Here is a 25372-nt window from a genome sequence, read left to right on the forward strand (position 1 = left end):
CCTGAGAGAATGAGCCAGGTGGAAGTTGTATCCTTTTTATGACCTAGCCTTGTAAGTCATATATCATCACTTCGACCATGCTCCATTGGTGGGCAGTCATACCAATATTCTAGGGGAGGGAATATAGACCTAGGGGAGGTCTATAGACCTCCATCTCTGGGTGGAGAAGTGTCAGGCACATTGTAAAAAGATCATATGGGATGGGATAAATGTGTCAATGTGGCCATCTCTGGGAAATACAATCTGCCATACCATCCAAGAGAGGAGAGGTTATAGTTAGTAACGACATTATTGCTAGGAAGGTCCACTAGACATGGTTAATGGCGTGCCTCTTTTGTCAGATCCTGGACTAGCCCCATGCAAAATCAGAGATATAGGTAAGGCATATCTTCAAAGATGTGTACCTGCCCCAGCCTTCTACTTCTGTCTTCTATTTCTGCTTCCTTCTCTCCCAAAGGCTCATTGTTCCCTAATGCCTCCTAGATGCCCAGGCTCCTCTACCTTCCATACAAACTTATCCTTGGCTGTGCCATTCCACCAAGACCCCCCAGGAGATCTCACTTTCACTTGCTAAAGTGAAAATAGCTTAACTTTTTAGCCATCTCAGAGGATAAACACATTTCTACAGTATGAGGGCTTTGTGAAAACAATGTCGTATGCCAAGGCATGGTCTGGGGAACTGGTAAAGCCAATAAAGCTCTTGATAACTTGTGCTTTTAGGGAATTTACTCCTTTCTTCAAAAAAGCAAAAGAGGGGCTTCCCTGGTGGCGCAGTGGTTGAGAATCTGCCTGCCAATGCAGGGGACACGGGTTCGAGCCCTGGTCTGGGAAGATCCCACATGCCGCGGAGCAACTGGGCCCGTGAGCCACAATTACTGAGCCTGCGCGTCTGGAGCCTGTGCTCGGCAACGAGAGGCCGCGATAGTGAGAGGCCCGCGCACCGTGATGAAGAGTGGCCCCTGCTTGCCACAACTAGAGAAAGCCCTCGCACAGAAACGAAGACCCAACACAGCCATACCATACATACATACATACATACATAAAAAGAATGTAAGCAGACAAGAATAGCATTAAAAAATAAAAAATAATTAAAAAAAAAAAAAAGCAAAAGAGTGTCCTTGATATTCATCCAACTGTTAACTCTTGTTATCTGTGGAATTGTGTTTGACTTTTATTTTATCCTTTTGTATTTTCAATCTTTTATAAGTTTTCCACAAAGAATGTGTATTGATTTTGTAATTTGGAAGCAAAGCTATTTTTAAACAGGTTTATTGAGATATAATTCACATACCCTACAACTCACCTGTTTAAAATGTACAATTCAGTTGCTTTAGTATATTCACAAAGTTGTGCATCCATACCATAGTCAACTTTAGAACATTTTTATTACCTAAGAAAGAAACTCCATATCTCTTACCTGTCATTTTCTCAACCCACCCCCCATCCTACACCCCTTATTTTCTGTCTCTATAGACTTGCCTAGACTGGACCTTTCATATAAATGGAATCATATAACATGTGGTCTACGTGACGGGCTTCTTCCATGTTTTTAAGGTTCATACATACTACAGAATGTATCAATACTTCTTTTCCTTTTATCGCTGAACAATATTCCATTGAATGGATATATCACATTTTATTTATCCATTCATCAGTTGAGGGACATTTGAGTTGCTTCTACTTTTTGGCTATTATGAATAATGCTACTATGAACATTCATATACAATCTGTGAATGGACAAGTTTTCATTTCTGTCTAGGAGTAGAATTGCTTAGATCATATGGTAACTTTCTTTAACCACTTGATGAAACACCAAACTGTTTTCCAAAATGGGTGCATCATTTTACATTCACACCAGCAGTGTATAAAGGTTCTAACTTCTCCATTTCCTTGCCAACATGATTATCTGTCTTTTTTATTCTAGTCGTTCTACTGGATGTAAGGTGACATCTCATTGTGGTTTTGTTTTGCATTTCACAAATGGTTAATGATGTTGAGCATTTTTTTCATGTGCTTGTTGACCATTTGTACATCTTAGGAGAAATGTCTATTCGAATCCTTTGCCTATTTTTCAATTGGGTTGTCTTTTTTAATGGAATTGTAGTAGATCTTTATGCATTTTATTTTATTTTTAAATGTATTTATTTTTTGGCTGTGTCGGGTCTTAGTTGCAGCACTCGGGCTCTTTGTTGTGGCACGTGGGCTTCTCTCTAGTTGTGGTGAGCAGGCTCCTGAGTGCATGAGTTCTGTAGTTGCTGCATGCGGGCTCTTTAGTTGTGGTGCACTGGCTTAGTTGCCCCATGGCATGTGGGATCTTAGTTCCCCGACCAGGGATCGAACCCGTGTCCCCTGTATTGGAAGGTGGATTCTCAACCACTGGACCACCAGGGAAGTCCCTTTATGTATTTTAGATACAAGTCCCTTATCAGATATATGAGGTGCCAAATTTCTTCTCCTATTCAGTGAGTTGTCTTTTCACTTAATGATGTCTTTTGAAGCACAAAAGTTTTAAATTTTGATGATGCCCAATTTACCTGTTTTCTTTTGCTGCTTGTACTTTAGTGTAATATATAAAAACCCATTGCCTAATACAGGGTCACAAAGATTTACCCCCATATTTTCTTCTAACAGTTTTATAGTTTTAGCTATTACATTTAGGTTTGATCCACTTTGAGTTACTTTGCACATGATGTGAGGTAAGAGGTCTAACTTCATTTTTTTGCATGCGGATATCTAATTGTCCAAGTATTTTGCTGAAGACACTATTCTTTTCCTCATTGAATTGTTTTGGCACCCTTGTCAAAAATCAATTGACATACATGTTTATTTATGTTATTTTGTTTCCACAAAGATTTGTTTCTGGTTTATCAATTTTACTCACTGATCTATATGTCTACCATTAATGCCAATACCACAATGTCTTGGATACAACAGCTTTGTAGTACATTTTGAAATTGGGACATGTGAGTTCTCCAACTTTGTTCTTCATTTTCCAGATTGCGTTGGCTGTTCTGGATTCCTTGTATTCTCATATGAATTTTAGGATCAGTTTGTCAACTTCCACAAAGAATGGGATTTTGAAAAGGATTGTGCTAAATCTATAGATCAATTTGTGGAATATTGACACCTTAACAATATTACATCTTCTGATCCACTAACATGTGATGCTTTTCCATTTATTTAGGTCTTCTTTAATTTCTTTCAGCAACATTTTATAGGTTTCAGAAAGAGTTTTGCATGCATAATTTTGTCAAATCTACTAAACAATAACTTTTTGTTAAATTTATTCCTAAGTATTTTATTCTTTCTTGGTGCTATTGCAAATGTAGTTATTTTCTTAATATAATTTTGTTTGGTTCATTGCTACCACACAGCAATACAATTGAGTTTTGTGTGTTGATCTTGTATTCTGCAACCTTGCTGAACTCATTTATTAGTTCTAATAGTTTTTTAGTGGATTTTTAAGGATTCTCTATACACAAGATCATGCAAATAGAGATAATTTTATCTCTTCATCTTCAATTCGTATAAATTTTATTTCATTTTCTTGCCTAATTGCCCTGGCTGGACCTTCCAGTACAATGTTGACTATAAAAGGTAAGGGTGGACATCCTTGTTTTGTTTTTGATCTTAGGGGGAAAACATTCAGCTTTACACCATTAAGTATGACATTGGCTTTGGCTTTTCCATAGATGTCTTTTAACAGATTGAAGAAGTTCCCTTCTATTCCTTGTTTGTTGAATGTTTTTATCAAAAAGCGGTGTTGAATTTTGTCAAATGCTTCTTCTGTATCTATTGAGATGATTACGTAGTTTTTGTCCATATTCTATTGGTGTGGTGTATTACACTAATTGATTTTCAGATGTTAAACGAACCTTGAATTCCTGGGATAAATCCCACTTGAGCATAGTGTATCATCTTTTTATATATTGCTAGTATTTTGAGAACTTTGGGGTCAATATTCAGAAGAGATATTGCTCTATAGTTTTCTTTCCTTGTGATATCCTTTGTCTGATTTTGATATCAAAGTTAAAGTGCCTCATAGAGTGAGTTGAAAAGTCTTCCCTTCTATTTTTTGGAAAAGTTTGTGAAGAATTGGTATTGATTACTCTTTAAATGTTTGAGAGAATTCATCAGTGAAGAAATCTCGGCCTGGGCTTTTCTTTGTGAGAGGTTTTTGATTCTCAACTCAATCTCTTTACTTATTTTAGGTTTAGTCAAGTTTTCTGTTTTCTTCTTGAGTAAATTTGGTAGTTCATTTCTTTCCAGTGATTTTCCCGTTTCATCTAAATTATCTAAATTGTTGGCATACAGTTGTTCACAGTATTCCTTCATAATGCTTTTTATTTCTGTAAGGTCAGTAATAATATCCCTCTTTCATTTTTGATTTTAGCAATTTGAGTTTTCTCTCTTTTCTTGTTTAGTTTAGCTAAAAGTTTGTCAATTTTTGTTGATCTTTTTGAAGGATCAACTCCTGTCTTCACTGCTTTTATCTACTGTTTTATGTTCTCTATTTCATTAATTTCTTCTCTGATCCTTTTATTGCTTTTCTTCTGCTTGCTACAAAAGCTATTTCCGAGTTATTGACAAGAAGAAAAAATTATTTATCCAATATACTATTGATGATCATTTGGATTATTTCCAGATTGAAGCTACTATGGATAAAGTTGTATGAACATTTTTAACATGTATTTATATGAATATATATTTTCATTTATCTTTGGTAAATAGGTAAATATCTAGAGAAGGATTAGGAGTGAGGTAGGTGTATGTTTAACTTTTCAAGAAACTGTCAAACAGTTTTCCAAAGTAGTTGTACCATTTTACATGCCAACCAGAATCATCACACCTTCCCAATATTCAGTATTGCTAGCCTTTTTCCATTTAGCCCTTCTGCTAGAAGTATAGTGGTATCTTCTGGTTTTAATTTGCATTCCCCTGATAATCAATGAGATTGATCACCTTTTCACTTCTGTCAAAGTGAAGTGAATTTCTGCTCAAATTTTTATCCTCATTTCTATTGGGATGCCTGCCTTTTTCTTAATGATTTGAGTTCTTTATATATTCTGCGTATGTATCCTTTGTCAAATAAATTATAGTACTGATGGGGTTCAGGACACACTACCTCAAAATATGGTACCTTGGCATATAGAATATTTCAAGCTGAAGGAATTTGAGAAATTGCATGTGCAGGAAGGACTTTCTGATCTCCTCTTGAAGTAGGTCATAAAAACCCTCTCATCTCTCACATGTCGTCATGTGAGAGATGGCCTCCCAATATCCAGAGGAAAAGAGCATCCTTATCTCTAAAGATGAAGGGACACAGAGAGAAATCTGAATGAATGGGCCTTGCTAAGTTTCCCCCAGTTTACTGCACTTACCTCATACTCTTTGTCCTATCATATCTTTTCACAACTTTCCACCCTTCATCAAACCTAGCATAAAAACACCCAGATTTAATCATTTCCTCAAGTCTTCATTTCTTTATGAAGCCTCCTGTGTCACATAAAACTTACATTAAATAAATCTGTTGTTAACCTGTCTTTTGTTACAGGGTCCCAGTTAAGAACTTACAAGGGAGGAGATATGGGGATATATGTATATGTATAGCTGATTCACTTTGTTATAAAGCAGAAAGTAACACACCATTGTAATGCAATTATACTCCAATAAAGATGTTTAAAAAAAAAGAAAAGAACTTACAAGGGTAGAGGAAAAAGATATTTTTCCTCCTTTACAGTGAAAATATTTTTCCTCCCTTACAGTACATTTACACAATGGACTACTAGACAGCAATCAAAGTGAATGAACTATTGCTATATACCGTTAATGTGATAAACTCACAGACATAAAAATGAGCAAAAGAAGGCATTATAAAAGAGTATATACTGTGTAATTCTATCTGCATAAAGTTCAAAAACTGGCAAAACTAACCTACTGTGTTATAAGTCAGGAAAGTAGTTCCCTTTAGAATATTGGGTAATAACTGAGATGTTGCATGTGGAGATCTCTGGGGTCCTAGTAACATTCTGTTTCTTCAACAGGTCACTGGTTACATGGGTGAGCTCACTTTGTGAAAAATCCATTGAGTTGTCACTTTGTGGTTTGTGCACTTCTCTGAATGTTATGCTTGAACAAACAATTAAAAAGAAGGAAAATTGTGTTCTTGAGAAAATGTGGTAGTTACCAAATACTTGGTATTTACTAGCACGTTCTCTACATATGATGCATTTCTCACTTACTGTATTAAGGTGTTTTTTTTCCTTTGCACTAAATATTTTCCTTTTGTGCATACTTTCTTTATATTATAAGACTAAAATTTCATCTAATAATAGGTCAATAGCAGAGTTTAATTTTTCCTTTGCTCTGGACTGTAGACACCTTGGCAAATAACACGGTCTGAGTTCCCAAGGGCTATAAGATTGTAAAATCTGCCCCTTCCCCATCAATCTCATAATGCTGAATACAGTGCTCATGCAATGAAATGCCGCAGCTAACACCACTGTAGCTGCCCCCTTAGGAATTCACTGTAAAAGGGTTTCACTGTACTTTGTAAAGCAATTTGGAATCCTTCATGATGAAAGGTTCTATATAAGAAGGTAATATAATGGACTTGGCTTTCAACTTCTTTCACTTAAGCCTTAACAGAAACATGAATCTACTATATTAGCATCATAAACCAATAGGTGCTATATAAATGCTGAATAGAAATATTCTGGGTGAATAAAATTGCAAATATAGCCATGTATTAGCTAAGTGCTTTACCAAGTATTATGCAAATGAGGATTAATAAGGCAATTATACTTAATTAAAATAATAATAATAATAACGCTACATTCTTCTAATTCTCTTGGCACGCATTGACTTAGTTATTTGGTGTGTGTCTAAATCCCAAGTCTAAATGCAAATGCAAAGAACCTACTGTATAGCACAGGAAACTATACTGAATATTTTGTAATAACCTATAAGGGAAAAGAATCTGAAAAAGAATACACACACACACACACACACACATATATATATACATATGTAGGGGAGTTCCTTAGTGGTCCAGTGGTTAGGACTTGGCGCTTTCACTGCCTTGGCCCAGGGTTCAATCCCTGGTCAGGGAACTAAGATTTCATAAGCCACGTGGAACGGCCAAAAAAAAAAAAAAAGAATATATATATAAAAATGAATTGCTGCGCTGTACACCTGAAACTAACACAATATTGTAGATCAACTATACTTTAAAAATAAAGAAAATGCAAACTCACATGAGATGCCTCTTTGGAAGGAAACAATCTTCCTCTGAGCTGAAACCAAACAAAAGCTCCAGCAAGTTAGGAGGGATAGGGGCAAAGGAAGCCTCTCTCATATATGAGATTGACTTGATGTATTTAAAGAGTCCATGGTACTTGAAACAATTCTCCCAGGCCCTAGAAAATATGTAATACTGCCCAGAGTTACTTTTATGCTTCTCAGCATTTCTTTTGGTGACTAGATTCTCCAATGCTTCCCAACACTATAATCACCAGGCCTTGCATCATTAAACACTTGCTGTACTTCACCCCAAAGACGATGATGAGCAGAAATACCCAATGTCATCCCTACATGGAGTCTAAAAAGTTATTAGAATGCTTTTGATAAAAGGTGTGTTAATATAAATCATTATTATCATACTGTTCGTTCTTTGTAACATCTTTGGGGACCGAGTGGTGATCCCCACTTCTACAGGATCTGTAGTCCGAACAAAATTATTTTGTGGGTCTTCAAGTTCAGATTTACAGAGAAATGTACTAAATCTACAACTATTAGTTTTGCATGTATGTCAGATGAACTACTCAACTTTATGGGTGAAAAAGAGGCATTTCTATGTCAAGCTCTTATTTTTGATCCTTACCGTGATGGGACAGAGCACAGTAAGGGTCTTGCTAGAAGCCGATTTTCTTGCAGCCCCAATGCACAAAATGATATAAATCATCAATCCTTTTGCAGAAATCTTCAAATTTCACTTTAGATAGGCAAAAAAATTTGAAAATGGTGGGGAGGAGAGATTGCACAGACTCGAGCGGATGATAAAGAGAGGATGGTGAGCGGCTGTTTCCGGTCTCACTGAAGATGGGGCAGGGCTTAACTGAAGTGGGAAGGGTGGGGTTTTATGTCTAAAAGGAGCCGCATTGAAATGTGCAAGTCCCATATCTCAAGGAAAGCCTAGAATGAACCCCATTCTTGGCTCTATTCCTTTTGGTTGCAACATCACAGATATTTTACAAGAAATAGCATATTCTATGCAAGAAGATTCTGGTCTTAAGGTTGTCCAGTGGGTTCCAGAGCCCTTTTTGATAAGGAACACTTTGTTCAAGGAAATCTTATAATGAAACCCCAAATAGAAAACAAATTGAAGCCCTCCAAGGGAACCCTCAGCAGTCTGTTTCCTCAGCTCTAGTCTAGTATTAGGTAGATCTACACACTCTTCAGTGACGTCTTCATGGAGAAGATGGGATCTGAACCAGGCTTTACATGGCCAATAGACTCTGCCTGGATGATGTGTCTCTCAGATTTCAATGCAGGAAAAATAAACCACTCAAGGCATGTCAAGCAGAAAGAGATGAAACACAGGGAATGAGGTGCCTACAGTATCATTGGAAGGACTGGAGGAATAAGTCAGGGGTTCTTTCGGCTGGACTTTGGCTTCAAGGTCACACTACAGTAGTTGTGATGCAGAGATCAGGAAACTGCCAAGACTGTACTGCCACCAATCTGGCCACTCCAGAGCCACCCACCACACGTGAGCTGGTAGAGCTGGGCTGCTGCAGCCAGTGTCAGTGTGTGTGTTAAGCAGCAACACTGCAGGAAGATAGCATCTGCCTCCTCCTGCCTTCTAATCTTCATGCAAGAGCATCTCACTGCAGAACCTAAATTGAACCACAGCCTCAGAGAAGTCTGGGAATAGAGCTTTTAGCCTATTTTTATCTCTATGACATAAGATGGAACCTAGAAGAAGCTGACTGGATCCAGTCGAGAAGAAATGGGAAGAGGCAGTGTTTGGGGAGAGACTTAGCAAAGGTGGAGCTGATGCAAACTGGAGGACCAGTTCTGGGTCAAGTGGAAATCTGCAGCCTCGCTGTGAAGTCAATAAGAAGCCTTGAATGGATAAATGGAGGGCAAGGAATCACTTTCCATAGAAAGTTTAAGAATAGCCCAAGCAATCTTTTTAGGATGATTTGAGATGCAGTCTTTTATTTCTTTCCTGTTTTATAGCATAAGTAATCTATGTTCATTGTAAAAATATTAGAAAATGCATTAATCCAAAAAGAAAAATAAAAGTCACTCATAATCCCACCATTGGGAGATAATCATATATTGGTGAATCTCTTTCCAGATATTCCAGGGTTTCCTTTACTATGATATCATGGTTTTTAACTTTTTTAAACTTATGAACAACCTTCCACATTAATAAATGGCCATCTAGCGACAACATCAATATGTTACCAGCCATACTGTCAATAGTATTCTGTTATAGGGATGTCTCATATTTTATTTAATAAATACTTTATTTTAAAGCCCCTCTTTGTTGGACATTCCAATATTTTAGATTAATAGTGATGGAATGAATAGAAAATGCAGTATTTCAGAGAGGGGTCGAATTGTGAGGTGCTAAAAGCAAAAATATCAATGAGATGGGAGAGGTAGCAAAGCTCATAATGTGTTAAAGCTGGAAAGAACTTAGAGGTCATCCTCGTCCATCTTCCTCATTTAACAGATGGGTGCAATCGAGACCATATTTCACTCTCGTTATCCCGAACTCATCAGTCCTTGTTCTCCATCTTTCTTTCATCTTTCCTAAGCCTTGTGTACGATTTATACTGAGATCCAAATCTAAACAGCAACTGACAGAAAATATGACTTAAAGAACAAGGTCAACAAAACCCCAAGTTATTACAGTTCAATTCAATTCAACTCAATTCATCTAGCGTTTATTGAGAGGCTTCTCAGTGGTTAATACAGTGTTTGGGGAGAAGGGGATGTAAAAAAAATTCGGATACTGACCCTACCCTCCAAGCACCTACTGTCTTATCTCCTTTGATGAGAAGGAAGGCTTCAGGCATGTTGAAGCACCTGCCTGTCTTTTATGTGGGAATGGCCTTGGGTCCCAGACAAATTTCCTCCACAATTTCCTCACCTCTTGGGTTTTGGTTGTAAAAAAGCAGGAAAGTGAGAAGGAACTGTATAAGGTTTTCTATTTTCCAGTACAAGAACATTTAAGACATGATCTCTAATATTTTTCTTGTCTAGACATTCTCATCTTTTTACTTTTTAATAAAGCAATAGGCAGTTATCCCTTGTGGTTTGTAGCTACAGTTCATTATCAGAGGAACGCCTGGCTTTTAAACGGTGTTAACACTGAAATCCTCTTCTCTTGTCTCTTTCTAGTAAAGATTTCCTTGTCTTGATCCTCTCTCTCCACATATTGATCACACATTGCCTGCTTCAAAGTGTTCACTTAATCATTCCACTTTTTCTAAGGGAGTATCTAACTCTTAATATGCCGCAGGTTTCCTATGACACTTCCTTTGCCTTAAAAATATCTTGAAAGAGTAAATCTGCCAATAAAGAAACTACCCAGACCAAAAAAAAAGCCCTTCCTCAAATTCTCCCAAATGGAGCTGGACTGTAAGTGGAGACAATGTAGCAGTGACATTCGAACACTGTCTCCGAGCTCCTGGACCCATACACGGACTGGTCCAACTCCAGTGGAAGCCTCAGCCCATCACTCCCTCGCCACTTGACCGGTACCTTCTGAGATCTCAGCTGGATGCCCTGGAAGCTGTTTGGGGATAATGAATTCCAAGCATGGTTTGAGATCTAGTCATCTTGCCCTGTTGTTCTTGTATTCCTTCTGTTTAACAATTTGTAGCTTTTAATGTTTTTGGTCAGAGTTATAGCTCTTAGGCAGATGGTTGTAATCAGTCCCCAGGGGAGGGCCTTGGAGGGAAATTGGATGGGAGACTCAGCAAGGAATGAGAATTCTGACTCACTCTGCTCGACCGCAGGGCCAGCAGTGAGGGTGCTGATTGCTCTCAACCTGTTCTGGGACGAGTAGTAAATGTTGATTGATCTTTCCTCATACGGTAGGGACGATATCCATATAAGAGAACATGAAAAATAGTATGTGCCAAAAATGTATTCACGGGAGCCAAACTCATGCGTGCTTAGAATCAAGTTGCTGAATCCAGTCCATTTGTCATTCTTTTTATGTCCAAGTTTTAGTAACAGGATGTTTACAAATAGTTTACATTCCTCTTGGGACATCTTCCCTAACCAAATGTCATACTAGTGTTAGCCGGGAGTTATTTGGACTTGCTCAGTTCTTGTTTCCAGCCCCATGATTTAGGCTATTTATGTAAGCAGAATCCTGCATTGAAGATAATGGGCTTCTCTTGTCTGTCCATAAGGAGAAAAATTATTAGATCAGTGGGAATTTTACAGAGTATGTTATTAAATCCTCAGACGTTAAATATTTCAGTTACTTGGAATGCACACATGATAGAAGCAAACTTCAGCTGACATTCAAAAGCATATTTGATGAAAATGCCAGTGCTGACATTTATTTTTATTAATATTATTTTATGTAATGCTATTCTCTAAGGAAATTATATTTATCAGGCCTTTTTTTTCTCTAAACTCTTTCATTGTACTCCAAAATATCTTTCTTTTCTGGTTATAGAGTGGTAAATCTTTATTGTAGAATATTTGGAAAACAGAGAGAAGTATAAAGAAAACTAAAAAGTACCTATGATTCTTCGATCCTGTGGTCTTCAATATTTTAAAAGATAGTCAACAGTGAACACTACCTGAAATCTTGTAAAACTTTGAAATTTTTTTCTGAATTGAATATTTCCCAGTTTAAACCCTGATTCATTCTTCTGATAGAAATCTTACCCTAAAGTGTCAAGGCTCCCTGATGCCACACATCAAATGGAGCTTAGTTCTAGAATGACTCCTTTTCAGATAAGTAGACAGGAAGATGGGCAAGAGGTAGTTCAGCCTGGTTCCTTTCACTGGAGTCATGGTTAAACCACTATTTCCTTTTTTTAAAAAAAATAAATTTATTTATTTTATTTATTTATTTTTGTCTGCGTTGGGTCTTTGTTGCTGCTCGCAGGCTTTCTCTAGTTGCGGCGAGCGGGGGCTACTCTTCGTTGCAGTGTGAGGGCTTCTCATTGAGGTAGCTTCTCTTGTTGTGGAGCAGGGGCTCTAGGCGAGCGGGCTTCAGTAGGTGTGGCACATGGGCTCAGTAGTTGTGGCGCACGGGCTTTGTTGCTCTGTGGCATGTGGGATCTTCCCAGACCAGAGATTGAACCCACGTCCCCTGCACTGGCAGGTGGATTCTTAACCACTGCGCCACCAGGGAAGTCCCACACTATTTCCTTTTTAATGTAATATTCTGAGAATAAAATCTAGAACCACGCATGCAATTGAGGAGATCACTCAGTTGTAATAAGAGAATATATTCAGCAGGTTAGAAAATGAAGCCTCAGCCTTGGCTGCAAGGAGTCCTGGGCGGTAAGTATTCTGAGTTGGACGTATTGCTGCTGTGGGCAAAATGGTGATTCTGAAGTGAGGGGCAGGAAGAGAGTGAATACCCGGTAGGCAGCCAACGAGTCTGCTGAGGCAACGTTACTCACAGAGCCAGTCGGGGCAAATATGGGACACTAACTGGAGGCCTTTAACCCCACATGCCACAAGCTTTGAGCTAAGTGGACTTCTTATGCCCACTTTTCCATATAAACCTGAAACCAGATGAGCAAGACAGTTATGTTTTAGAATTGTTCAACACAAGTAGTGAAAGATAAAGTAATATTCTTTTAACAGGGTACATGGAGTTTTTACTGAACCAAACCATGTAGATAGATGTATTTATGACTGAATTCACCTCCTATCTCCAGCCAGGTCTCTGGAAGCAAATTCTTTCCAGCTACAACCATGCTAAGATCCATGCCAAGAAATGCTTATTCTAGAGCCAGTAGTTTTTCACACAAGCAATTTCTAAACTCAAAAATACACTCTGGCTGATAAACATCAGATAGGAAAAAAAAAAAAAACCCGATGTATTTAATTCAACAAATTTTTATACTGGTATAACTTAATTCTACGGGTTTGTGTATAGATGTAATTCTAATCTTGTAGTATATCCTTCATTTAATGTGCTTCATATATATCTTGATTCTAAAATTCTCTCTAAAGTGACATTTCTATAGCTTTTTCTTAGGCGTATGCCTTCCGATCCCTGTTTGAAAGTGAAGGCATTCTCCAGCTAATACCCACCACCTGGAATGCTAAGCTGAGAACTTGCTAATTATTCATCACCTTTCCATTCTTTGCCTTCTTTTTCCTCCTAGTTACCACCTCAATTCACTTACTCTAGCCTATAGATCGAGAGAACAATCTAGAAGCATAATTGCAGATATTATTTGGAACAACAGCTGTCATACAAGTTTTTGTTTTACTGCTGTCTTGCCCTTCCTCGCTCTTTTCTGCAAGTGAGTGGCTAATTGCCCAGACTTTCTAAGATCTGGGGTTTAAAACTCCACCGTCTCAAGGCTGTACCTGCTATCAGATGAGATAACTACATTTGGCAGAAGTGTGTAGAGCTGTTTTGATGGCAGAGAACATTAATTTGCAACTACTGCCACACAGAATGAAGGAAATGCAACTGCTGTCCTCCTGGGAGAAGACACTTAGGCAAGAAAATAAATAAGAGGATTTTGATTATATTAGGGACTCTTATGTTTGTGTCCAGGGAGGCTCCATCTTTAAACTTGTGTTGTTATGTTTACACAAGAATTATAATGGAAGAAAAATGGCTCAGAGCTCTCTGGACCAGCATTTCACATTTAAAAAATATAACCATGTTCTATGAGTGTGATACAAGCCACCATTTGCATTCATTCATTATTTCATCTTGTTAAATGAGATAACAAATGTAAAGGGCCCAGCGCAGTCCCTGGCATGTAGTAGGCCACCTAGAAATGTCCTTTCTCATCCCTTCTACCTCTCTCGCTTACATCTTTTTGCCCCTGCTTCTTGTCAGAAGTCGTATCTGAAGAGAATCCAGAACTCCAGCATGTCGGTGCAGTAGTCGGTCAGAGCCAATGAACACATGCTCTGCTGTTGCGCATCAAGCTCTCCAGGTCCCACTATTTTCTGTGTGTATCGTGGCTCATCCTTGTTGGGTACAGAGAATCATGTTCATGCGGGTTGCTCTTACCCGACCTACTACTTATGGAACAAATGGAGTGTTGGTCTAGTGGAGGGAGAGATATGCACATGAATAACTCATAATAATACTCTGTGCCAGGCACTGGGTGATCATACTATAATAATAATAACCATTGTTAGTATAGCTAGTAATTATTGAGCACTTACTATATGCCAAACACTGTTCTAGATGTTTTTACATACTGGATATACTTATTTACTGAAGGGGCCCAATGAACTAGGCTTCAATCTAGAAACAACTTTATCTCCTTCAAACACAGTCTGTCAGAAATTCGACAATATCAGATTCCTATCTTTCCTTCTCACTTGCAGTTATTAAACCAGTCCCAATTTCATGTATGACAAAGTCCAGACCAGACTAAAACAAAACTTCAGACTCAGGTCAGGTTTAAATCTGCCTGGATCCCTCCTGGCTTCCCAGTTCCCATCTGCAATCCCCATGAAGACCAGCTGTGCCTGACTGCATGAGCTGCCCCTGTAATTGTTCAATATCTTTCTCTCTTTATTTGAGCAAGCTGGCAACCTTACAACGAACCTTCCTTGACTAGAAGAAGATGGGCAATAAATTCTCAGCAGAGCTTTTGAGAAACAAGACACTTTGGCTGCTGCAACCACATTGGCCACCACCCAGTTGCTCTGGTAGTAATTGGTTGCCTCTTGCTACATTTTCCCCTTGGACAGCTCATGTGTTGTGGTGTCATGAGTTTTTAACTAACATCTTTGTTTCCGTAAAGGGATGTTGAGGCTGAAGTCTCAACTAGGCACCGAAAGAGGGGAAAGGGGAATTTTTTTGAGGAGGGTTTTTTGGCGGAAAGCTTCACCCTCTATCTTGAGAGAGATTCTGCCCTCTCACCTCCAGTGAGATGAGGTTACTGGGCAAATTTAATATGTAAACCTCATGAAGTTCACTTCCTCTCTAGCCTTCTCTCACACAGTCTTTTGGGGCCATGATTGCCGGATCTCGTAGGCCCCTCTTTGTAAATCCCAAGGAATGTGTCTTGCTCTACTCTTTCATGTGGGGTTCCTTATCACCTCATGGCCACCCCAGAGATTCACTGGGAAGCTAAGGCAACAGGATAAGCCCCCTCCCACATTCTTTTGCACAAACATTATCTGACTTGATCCTCACAACAGCCCTCAGAGGGAGAGAGTAAGGTTCTTGAATTACAAATGAGCAACAGTAGGGAGATTAAATATCTTATCCTAGATCACATACTCAGTAATGCTATTACTAGAATAAAACCCAGGTTGGGCTGATTCCAAAGTCCATACTTCCCACCACACCCTGGCAGAGAAGAAGGTGAAAATATTACAGAATAAGCGGGGCTGTGAGGGGTGAGCCTGCGATGTCTGTGTCTCTGATGGCAAGTGCTCCCGGGGAGCTGCAGACGTAAGAAGCATGTGGAGATGGTGGGACATGGGTCCAGAGAGGAAGCCTGAGGCCAGACTGGGGAGGGCCGTGAGTAGGTGATGGGCCCGGAAGACGGGGCGGGGGAGTTTGGACTCTGCCAGAGGTAATCAGAGTCATTCAGGTTTTGAGCAGGCAACTCCCTCATTTCTCTGCTTCAGAGATCGTCCAGGTGGTCGAGTGGAGAACAGGTGGAGGGGAGCAGGGCTGCAGTGAGAAGTATTGCAACTCTCTGAGTGAGAGGAGGTAAGAGTCCACCAGGCAGTGCAGGTGGGGCTGGAGGAGGAGGGGCTGGTGCAGGAGCAAAAGCGGTGCCCGCGGTGCCCACTGGTTCTCCACACACACACCGAGGATGGAGGCAGGGACAGGAAACAGTGTGGGTGCTATCCAAGGTGCCCTAGAAAAAGGCAGATCTCCAGGCTTCCCCAGGCAGCCCAGCCCGGCTGGCGCACACCACGTAGAGGTGCTGAGCTCTGCAAAGGGAAGATAAATGCTCAGCAAAACGCATCCCTGCAGCTTTAGACAGGGAAGGCCCGAACATGTGTTTGTAATGGGTTCTCAGGCTGCCAACAGTTAACACTGTAAGTGACCTGTGGAGAGTGCAGAGTCATGGGTAAGGGCTACCCGAGAAGCTTGGTGCTCACCTGTGAAGTCTGCAAAGTGAGCCTGGGCTGGCTCTCTTCTTCTCCTTTTCAAAATACAGATGCTAGAGTCTTAAGGGGGTGTGGGCGTGCGCGCATGCAGGTGTTCGTGTCTAAATCGTCTTCTCTCCACGTTCAGCAGACTGATTTCCCTGCCTGGGTCAGGTCACCTTGCTGTGGCTGGGAAACTCTATGCCATGCATGAAGCTTTTCATTCTAAATCACTTTTTGTTTCTAAATGAGTTTTACAAAACAGCAACCATTAATCAACACCTTGTTCGGCCATGGGTCCTTTTCAGCTGCATTAGGTGTCGTGGGAGCGTCTGCCGGGGGCTCCCAGATGAAGTCCACATTCCTGTCCCTCCAGCCCTTCACGATCTGCCTGCTTCTTGCCCTTCCAGCCTCGTCTCTCACCGCTCAAAAGCTCCCTAGTTCTCAGACTTTCTGGACTTGCAGTTCACCCTACATGCTTCTTCACATCCAGGGGCAGGGGCACATTTCATCCTTTCTGCTTGAAAGGTCCTTCAAGCACAGGCACCGTGAGCCCCCTCCCTTCTCCTGGCAGTTCCGACTCACCTTCCATGCTTGGCGTAGGTGATGTCTCTTCTGAGAAGCTCTCCCTCACTTAATGGCTCTGAGTTTTCTTCTTCTGTGTTCACATGGCTTTGTCACACTTTCACACTGTATTTTAAAGTCTTTTTCTTTCATTATAAAAGGCACTCAGACTTGCAGTAGAAAATTTGGTCAAGACCAAAAAAAAGAAAAAAAAAAACAAGCTTAAAGGAGAAAAAAAATTAAGACAAAAGTCAACAACTTGGGGTTATAAGTACTGTTAATAGTTTGATGGATTTCTTTCCAGAATTTTTTTCTATACATATACTTATACATTTTTACATATTTAGAGAAGGAAAAAAAATAAATCAAATGCTGCAAAAAAGACAAGGACAATATTGCCTGTAACAGTTCAGTGCATGTAGTGTTTCTAGGTGAATGGTAATTTTTAAAAATAGTTCAGAAAGTTTGCAAATCAGATTGCAAGGGATTTTTTAGCACTGGTTTAACAAAAACATATGCTGGAAAATATGCTTAAACAAATCTGTTTAAACAGTCTGTATTCTCTTTTTTCATCTGGTATTTTTCATGTCTTAAATCTTCTTTGAAAATGCATTTTATTTTTAGTCCATAATCCTCTGTTTTATAATTCTCATGGTATTATAGTATTTGCTTACTTTTTGGTAGTCCCTACCAGATTGCAAGCTTATTTAAGGCTGAGCCTGTGAATTTTATCATTTTATCTTTAATACCTAATGCAGTCTGAGTGGGTTCAGTTGGCATGAAATACAATGAATGAATGAAAGATGACCTCATTCTTTCTGAATTCTTTACTCAGTCAACCAACCCCTGACTATTTGTTATCTACCTCTGAGGTGACCAAGACTATGCTTAAGTCCACAGATCTGCTGGATGCCAGGAAGTAGAACCACAAGCCACATGTCCCTTCAGGGGTGAAGGTGTGACTCTCCCCACTGCTGACAGAAAGCCCTTGGGGATTGCCTCTCCTAAAGGGAGCTGCTTTGTCCAAGGTCAGCCCCTTTCCTAAGGTCGCCTGCATCCAATGACTGGTCCATGGACGTATAAAGCCCTGGTTCCGTCTCTGAAGAGTTGCTGTCCCAGCTTCTGAACTCCCCTTAGTGTCTGTCTGCTGAGGCCACCACAAAGACAGCACAGCTCAACTTTTCCCTTTGCCCACTCCTGCTTCTTTCTCCTCCTTTACTCGGGTGTTGACCTCAAGAGCACCGCCCCCAAACTTTCTGTGCATTAATCTCCACCTCAGAGTCTGCTTCCTGGAGAGCCCAAGCTGCAACAGTAGTGACCCAGAAGATGCGTAGACACACCCCTAACTTGAGTCTCATGCACTTCCAGATCACAGACTGTAACACCTTGAGCAGAGACCATGACTTACATCTGTCATAGCACTAACCTCACCACAGTCTCTAGTATGTAGAACACTCTCAAATTCTGAGTAAGCATCAGCTGAGTGTTGCCAGCTATTGGGATTAAAGGCAAGACTGACTGGTTCTCGAGTTTCAAGTCTGAGAGGCTGAGTGAAGGAGATGCTACTGGGAGCAGACGTTAATTTTGTGGAAAATTGGTTTGATGTTAGTTTGGTGCAAACCTGTTGCATTTGAACAGTGTCAGAATCTTCGAAGGGAAATGTCTGATAGGCAGTAGGCATACAGAACCAGGTCTTGTGTACAAGACAGTTTGGAAATAGAGATTGAAGCACTATAGATTCACTCAGAGCTACTAGTTGAACCTATGAGAATAAGGAAAGCTCAGAGTTGGGGGTTTTTTCTTTTTAAATTTAGAAATAGAAGAGTAGCAGATCCATCAAATGATGGCCCCTCGATTAAAGAAGGAGAGAAGAGGATGTATTGAAGGGAGAGAGGAGGGGTCAAATATATTAGGAAGAGACTCCATATGGTGCAGTATCTCCAGAAACAAAAAGAAGAAAATTTCAATAGTGATTTCTTCATGTTAATTTGGCTCAAGCTATGTTGGAGCTGCACATTGAGTTATCTGTCCCACGATGCAAGTATGGTAAAGGACACAGAGGCAATGCAGGGATCAGGGCAAAACTTCAGGGAATAATGATTGTTATCTTCAGAGAGGAAGGGAAATAGCAAGATGCTAGAAAAGAGGAATATCCAGTGTACAATAGAAAGCTCTTGGAAATTAAATACATGATAATAGAAATTTTTAATGTAATAGAATTGGAAGATAACTGACTAACTCTTCCAGAAAATAGTATAAATAGGGAAAAGTATGGAGAAGAGAAAGTTGGAGAATCAATTCAGGAAGTCTAATTTCTGAAAGATAGAACAAATAAAACAGACCAGGGAATTATCAAAGAAATTACATAAGAAAACTTTCCTGAAGGATATTTTTCAGATTGAATGAGCTCCACAAAGGCCCAATACAATGAATGAAAATAACCCACAACAATGATATTGATAGATATCAAAGATATTGTAGATTTCTGGGGTTAAAGAATAAAAGCTCTGGGAGACAGAGAGACAGAGACAGAGAGAACAGATAACAGATCACATGCAGAACCAGGATGGTATCAGACTCTTCAATAGCAGTACCAGAAGTTAGAAGACAATGGAATAATGCCTTTGAGGTCCTAAGAGAAAATAATTTCCAAGCTAGAATCTCATACCCAGCTAAGCTTTCAATCAAATATGATGGCAAAAAAGGACAAGATCTCAAAATGTATCTTCCATGTGTCACCTTTTTTTTTTTTTTGGCCGTGCCTCGAGGCTTGCAGGTTCTTAGTTCCCCACCTAGAGATTGAACCTGGGCCACCCGGGGCCACGGCAGTGAAAGCACCGAGTCCTAACCACTGGACCGCCAGGGAATTTCCCATGTGTCACTTTTCAAAAAGTTCCTAGAGGATATGCTCCACCAAAACAAGGTAGTTAAGAAAGAGCAAGACATGAGATTAACGACATCAGTCACAACAAATAAACAAAAATTAGAGGATCCAACAGAGAAGAGAAGAAAAAGGAATTTCACGGATGATAAGGTGGAGGAGCATGAGAGCTGAATTCTGATTTCTACGGCAGGAAGTTAATGCATAATAGCTGTAACTGAAAAATAAATAGCAGTATAATATTGTTATTTAGAAATATGAAGGTAAATAACAGGAGGTACAGCTGAAGAGATGAAAGGAATTTCCTGGGATCTCATGGAAGAAGAAACTAGAATTTCCTGGAATGTCATGGAAGAAGAAATTGGGGGAGGGGATCGGTTGGGAAAAGGGTTGCTGTTTTTCTTTCAAAGTCTTGTAGTAGTATTTGACTTTTAAACTAAGCACATTTATTACTTTCATACAAATTAAATTTAGGTAAAAAGTCCATGAGTATGCCAGAAATCATTTGTAAATTGTGTGTAAAAATAGCCCCCTCGGACTTCCCTGGTGGTGCAGTGGTTAAGAGTCCACCTGCCAACGCAGGGGACATGGGTTCGAGCCCTGGTCCGGGAAGATCCCACATGCCACGGAGCAACTAAGCCCGTGTGCCACAACTGCTGAGCCTGCGCTCTAGAGCCCGCGAGCCACAACTACTGAAGCCCGTACACCTAGAGCCCGTGCTCCTCAACAAGAGAAACCACCACAATGAGAGGCCCGCGCACCGCAACAAGGAGTAGTCCCCGCTCGCCGCAACTAGACAAAGCCCGCGCGCAGCAACGAAGACCCAACGCAGCCAAAAATAAAAAATATAAATAAATAAAAAAAAAAAAAAAAAAAAAATAGCCCCCTCACCCACACTATTAGAACTCATCGTTCAGGAGAGAAGGCAAGCTCCTCTGATTTGTCTTTCTTCTTCCGCAAATGGTTTTTGAGCAAATTCTTGGGAGCCCAAAAATCTGCCAATTAGAAGAAAATGCAAGCGTAACAGCAGGAATCAGGACTGCAAGGAAACAGTTACCATCCCATAAAATTATCGCCTTTACCAAATTAGAATAAACCTGTCAAAGCGATGTTTAACTATCTTTATGTAAAAATCAAAATGGTCTGACTTCAACTGTCACACAGACTCTTCCAACTTGTCTGTAACAAAGTGCTCCCTTAGTAAGTCATATACGTCAAGTTGCATTTGCACTTTGGGGAGCTGCCAGCCCAGGAATCCAGGAGGCTGCCTTTTCCACGGCTGCCTCTGGCACACATAGAACGGCCCGCTAGCTAAGTTGGCCTGGCAGTTGCAGCAGGATGGGTGAATGTCGCTCCTGCAGGAAAACTATGAAGTAAAATATCATTGTACCTACCTCACTGATCAATAAAACAAAATTAAAAATCTAGCTTCTCCACCTGAATGAGAGGCAATTTTCTGTGGCTTCTCACATTTGCTAGAATTTTACAAATATGTTTCCCCCAAACCACCAGATGAGAAAAATCAGTACTAGTTATTTTTATGTGCTGCCTCATCCTTTATACAAAGTATCTCAGATCACTTTAAAGTGAGAGGGAAGAATGGAGAGTGTGATTTATGGAGCCTGAGGGACCAGGGCTAATGCTGCAGAAGTAGGGGATGGCCCACGGAGGACTCAGGAAGGAAGGAAGTCTAAGAGTCGGATACGAACCACAGTTACTGGCCCTTGCAGGGACAGGGAAAGAATTGTAGCAGGAGTCACAACTCTACTCTCAGAGTTGAGGAGGTCATCATGGAGGGATGGTCAGAACTAGAAGATAGGTGAACACTAACAAGGGTTGACATGCTTATAAATCTCTCTTCACACTAATTATTTTTTAGAAAGAGCTTTATTGAGATATAATTTATCCTTCATGCAATTCACCCACTTAAAATGTAAAATTCAATGGTTTTTAATATATTTAGGGAGTTATGTAAGCATCAATCAATTTGAGAATATTTTCATCACCTCCCAATAAAACCCATACCCCTTAGCGGTCACTGTCCTGTCTCCCTCCCTGCCTGACATACAGTCGTATGCAATCACTATTCTACCTTCTGTCTCTGTGGAGTTGCCTTTTCTGAACATCTCATATAAACAAAATCATACAATATGTGGTCTTCTGTGACTGGCTTCTTTAATGTAGCATAATTCTTTCAAGGTTCATCCATGTTGTAGCATGTATCAGTATTTCATTCCTTTTTATGGCAGAATAATATTACATTGTATGTATGTACCACATTTACTTGCCCATTCATCAGTTGGACATTTGGATTGTTTACACTTTTTGGCTACTATCGCTAATACTTTAGAGAACGTTTATGTATCAATTTTAGTGTGAATGTGTTTTCAATTCTCTTGGATACATCTCTAGGAGAGGAATTTCTGGGTTATATGATAACTCTATGTTAAACATTCTGAGGAACTGCCAAATTTTCAAAAGCACCGTTTTACATTTCCATCAGCAATGTATGAAGTTTCTAATTTTTCCACATCCTCATCAACACTTGTTTTTACCTGTCTTTTTAATTATAGCCATCCTAATGGGTATGAAGTGGTATCTCCTTGTCCCAATAATTTCTCATCTTTAATTTCGTTCCTACACTCTCATGATATGCGGGCTTTAATGGTCAGTGGCTGTTTTATTAAAATTCCAAAATGGAAAGAAAAGGATCAATAAAGAACTCCTGAACTTCAGTGCACCTCTTAAAATTGTCCACAGACCCCAATGTTTGGAAGAAAAATTACCCCAATGCTTGGAAAGGGTAAACACAGATATTAAATAAACTATGCATTATCACTATTCATTACCATCATTACTTACTGAGGACATATATACCATGAAAGGACCATGCCAAGTGCCTTAGAGGAAATGAAAAACACACAGGCTCCTGACCACCAAGGATTTGCAGAATTCTGGAACTCATAATGATGGCAATAATACTGATTGCACACAACTTAACAGATTATAAAGGGCTTTGAGATCTTAACTCTGGGTTGTTTTGGGTTTTTTCCTCAGAAGTTGAAAGTTAAAGCAGCCAGGGGCTCTGTGACCCCTCTACTCCCACAAGACAAGGGATCAGGGAGGGGCTTATCAGGAGGTAGATGTGCCATGGGGCAGCATGGCAGAGGAAATGTATCTGACAATGGCTCTGACAAGGAGCCCCACATGCAGGGAGCATGAAGAGCCAAGAAGGGCTGGTAGCCTGGGAAGGAAGTCCGATCATGTTATGACACCATGGGCAGGAGAAACCATGGGGTACAGAGACATGTACTGGGGGGCCGAGGCGCCCAGACAGGAGATTGGGGACCAAAGGGGGGGTGCCTGGGCACACATCTGCAATGGCCTCGTGAGCTGCCACTGGCTTTCCCAGGCCACCTCCACTTCCCTAGCAATACTGGCCCATTTGTGAATTTTCGAATGTGCCGCCCATTCTTATCTTTGTGTGTTTCTTCTACAGGTTGTTTCCTGAAACACGTCCTCCAATTCCTACACAACCTTGCCAAAGACATTACCATTCGAGACAGCATCGGTTGCTTATTAAAAACCTTTTGCTCCCTCACCACCACTTATGTAAACGTGACCAAAACGTGGCATTCAATGCTGTTCCCAATCTGCCCCAGTCCCCCTTTCCCAGCTCCTCTGCTGCCCCTTCCCCTGGCATTTCCCGCTCTCCCCACACACTCCGCAAAGCCTTCCCTGAGGCAGAAGTGATTGCCTCTCCTAGGCAGAAGTGATTGCCCTTTGCCTGTGTTCCCTCATCCTTTGCTTTACACCATCATTGGCCTCATCATCATCTAGCGCGCTACAGACAAAGTTGTGTATGTTTCACTTCCACAGATCGTGGGGTCACTGCAAGCAGGGGCTCCGCCTCATTTATCCTTGTAGCAACAGTGCCAAAGTGGGTTATCCAAGTGGACATGTCCAAAAGGTAACGTGTGAATGAATGATGGATGAATTAATGAATAAATGAATTTACACAAAATGTTAGACCAAACCTGGCAATATTTAGGAAAAAAAGTTGCCTTGGACAAATGTTATGGTTAAGAGTTAATCTCAACATCAGATCAGAACAACTGGCAAACTGTGTTTTTGCTTATACCTTTGTTCTTAAGAAAACCGATATAACCTGCTTTGATTAGAGCTCCTTTTTTTTTTTTTAAACAAATTTATTTATTTATTAATTTATTTTTCCCCACCAGGGAAGCCCTAGAGCTCTTTTTTGATTCGAGTTCATAAAGGATATAGAAGTGGGCTTCCCTGGTGGCGCAGTGGTTGAGAATCCGCCTGCCAATGCAGAGGACACGGGTTCGAGCCCTGGGCCGGGAAGATCCCACATGCCTGCCGCGGAGCAACTAAGCCCGTGGGCCACAACTACTGAGCCTGCGCTCTAGAGCCCGCGAGCCACAATTACTGAAGCCCGCGAGCCTAGAGCCCGTGCTCCGCAACAAGAGAAGCTACCGCAATGAGAAGACTCCGCGCCATAATGAAGAGTAGCCCCCGCTCGCCGCAACTAGAGAAAGCAGGAGTGCAGCAATGAAGACCCAATGCAGCCAACAATAAATAAATTAATTTAAAAAAATAGGATATAGAAGTATTATTCAACCAAAAATGCAAAATGACAAAATATAAATGAAAAAGTGAAATGCAAGCATGCTTTTATTTAACAGTGGTCATTCATATCAGTGAGCTAGAAGAGTAAACAGAAGCATAGTTCCTGGGCCTGATTATTCTCCATCGTAGTAAGATGTGTATAAAAAAGGAGGGGATGGTGCTGGCCTTTGAGTTGATTTTCTAAGAAATGTAGTAGGACTTGTACATTTGTGAAACAGTTGGGCAATGTCAGAGATACATTTTGTGGTATACTGTGTCCTCAGCAAGCAAATTGATCTCTAGAGGAGAAAATACCTATAGCGCATTAAACATGGCTGCAAGTTCTTTGCCACTCCTCTCATTAAGAGGTGGATCTATATCCTTTCACCTTGAGTCTGCGCTGGCCCTCTGACTTTCTTCATCCAATAGAAAGCAGCAGAAGTGACACTGTAACTTCCCAGGCTGAGCCTGGAGAGGCCTGCAGTTTCTCTTGTGTGCTAGAAATGCTCCCTTTTGGAATCCAGACTATGCTATGAGACACTCAAGCCATGTAGAAAAACCAAATGGAGAAGAACTAAGGTGCTCTGGTCAACAGTCCCAGATGAGCTTCCAGCCACCAGCCAGTGCCAACTGCCAAGCATATTGGTGAGGCAAATTAGAAGTTCCACCCTGGTGAAGTCCCCAGATGACTGCAGTCCCACCCAACACCACACAGAGCAGAAGAAACATCCAGCTGAGCCTGGTTAACTCTCAGAAATGTGAAAGACAATAAATGGCTGTTGTTATTTTAAGCCACTAAGTTCTGGTGTGGTTTGTTTTCCAGCAATAGATAACCAGAACAAACCCTGATTCGGAACCAGGCAGGCTGAATTTACTGGAAAGTGAGACCAATTCAAAATTCTGCTCAGCCCTAGGAATACCAAAGTGGGACAGAAATAAGACTTTCTGCCTCCCAGGCAATTCCTAAGAGAAAGAGCTTAGTTGGCTGTG

General features: G+C 40.5%; 1 long non-coding RNA gene across 2 annotated transcripts; it reads left to right on the forward strand.

Moving 5' to 3' along the window:
* The first annotated feature begins 1104 nt into the window (after positions 1-1104).
* Positions 1105-25173, forward strand: LOC309631556. Of its 2 annotated transcripts, none has more exons than XR_014246356.1 (2): positions 1105-17897; positions 23250-25173. It is a non-coding gene; the product is annotated as an uncharacterized lncRNA (long non-coding RNA). The 2 variants fall into 2 exon arrangements; XR_014246357.1 differs by having other exon boundaries at positions 1105-15728.
* The last annotated feature ends 199 nt before the right edge of the window (positions 25174-25372 follow it).

The sequence above is a fragment of the Balaenoptera borealis genome, assembly GCF_965194805.1.
Source record: "Balaenoptera borealis genome assembly, chromosome: 7".
Lineage (NCBI taxonomy): Eukaryota > Metazoa > Chordata > Mammalia > Artiodactyla > Balaenopteridae > Balaenoptera > Balaenoptera borealis.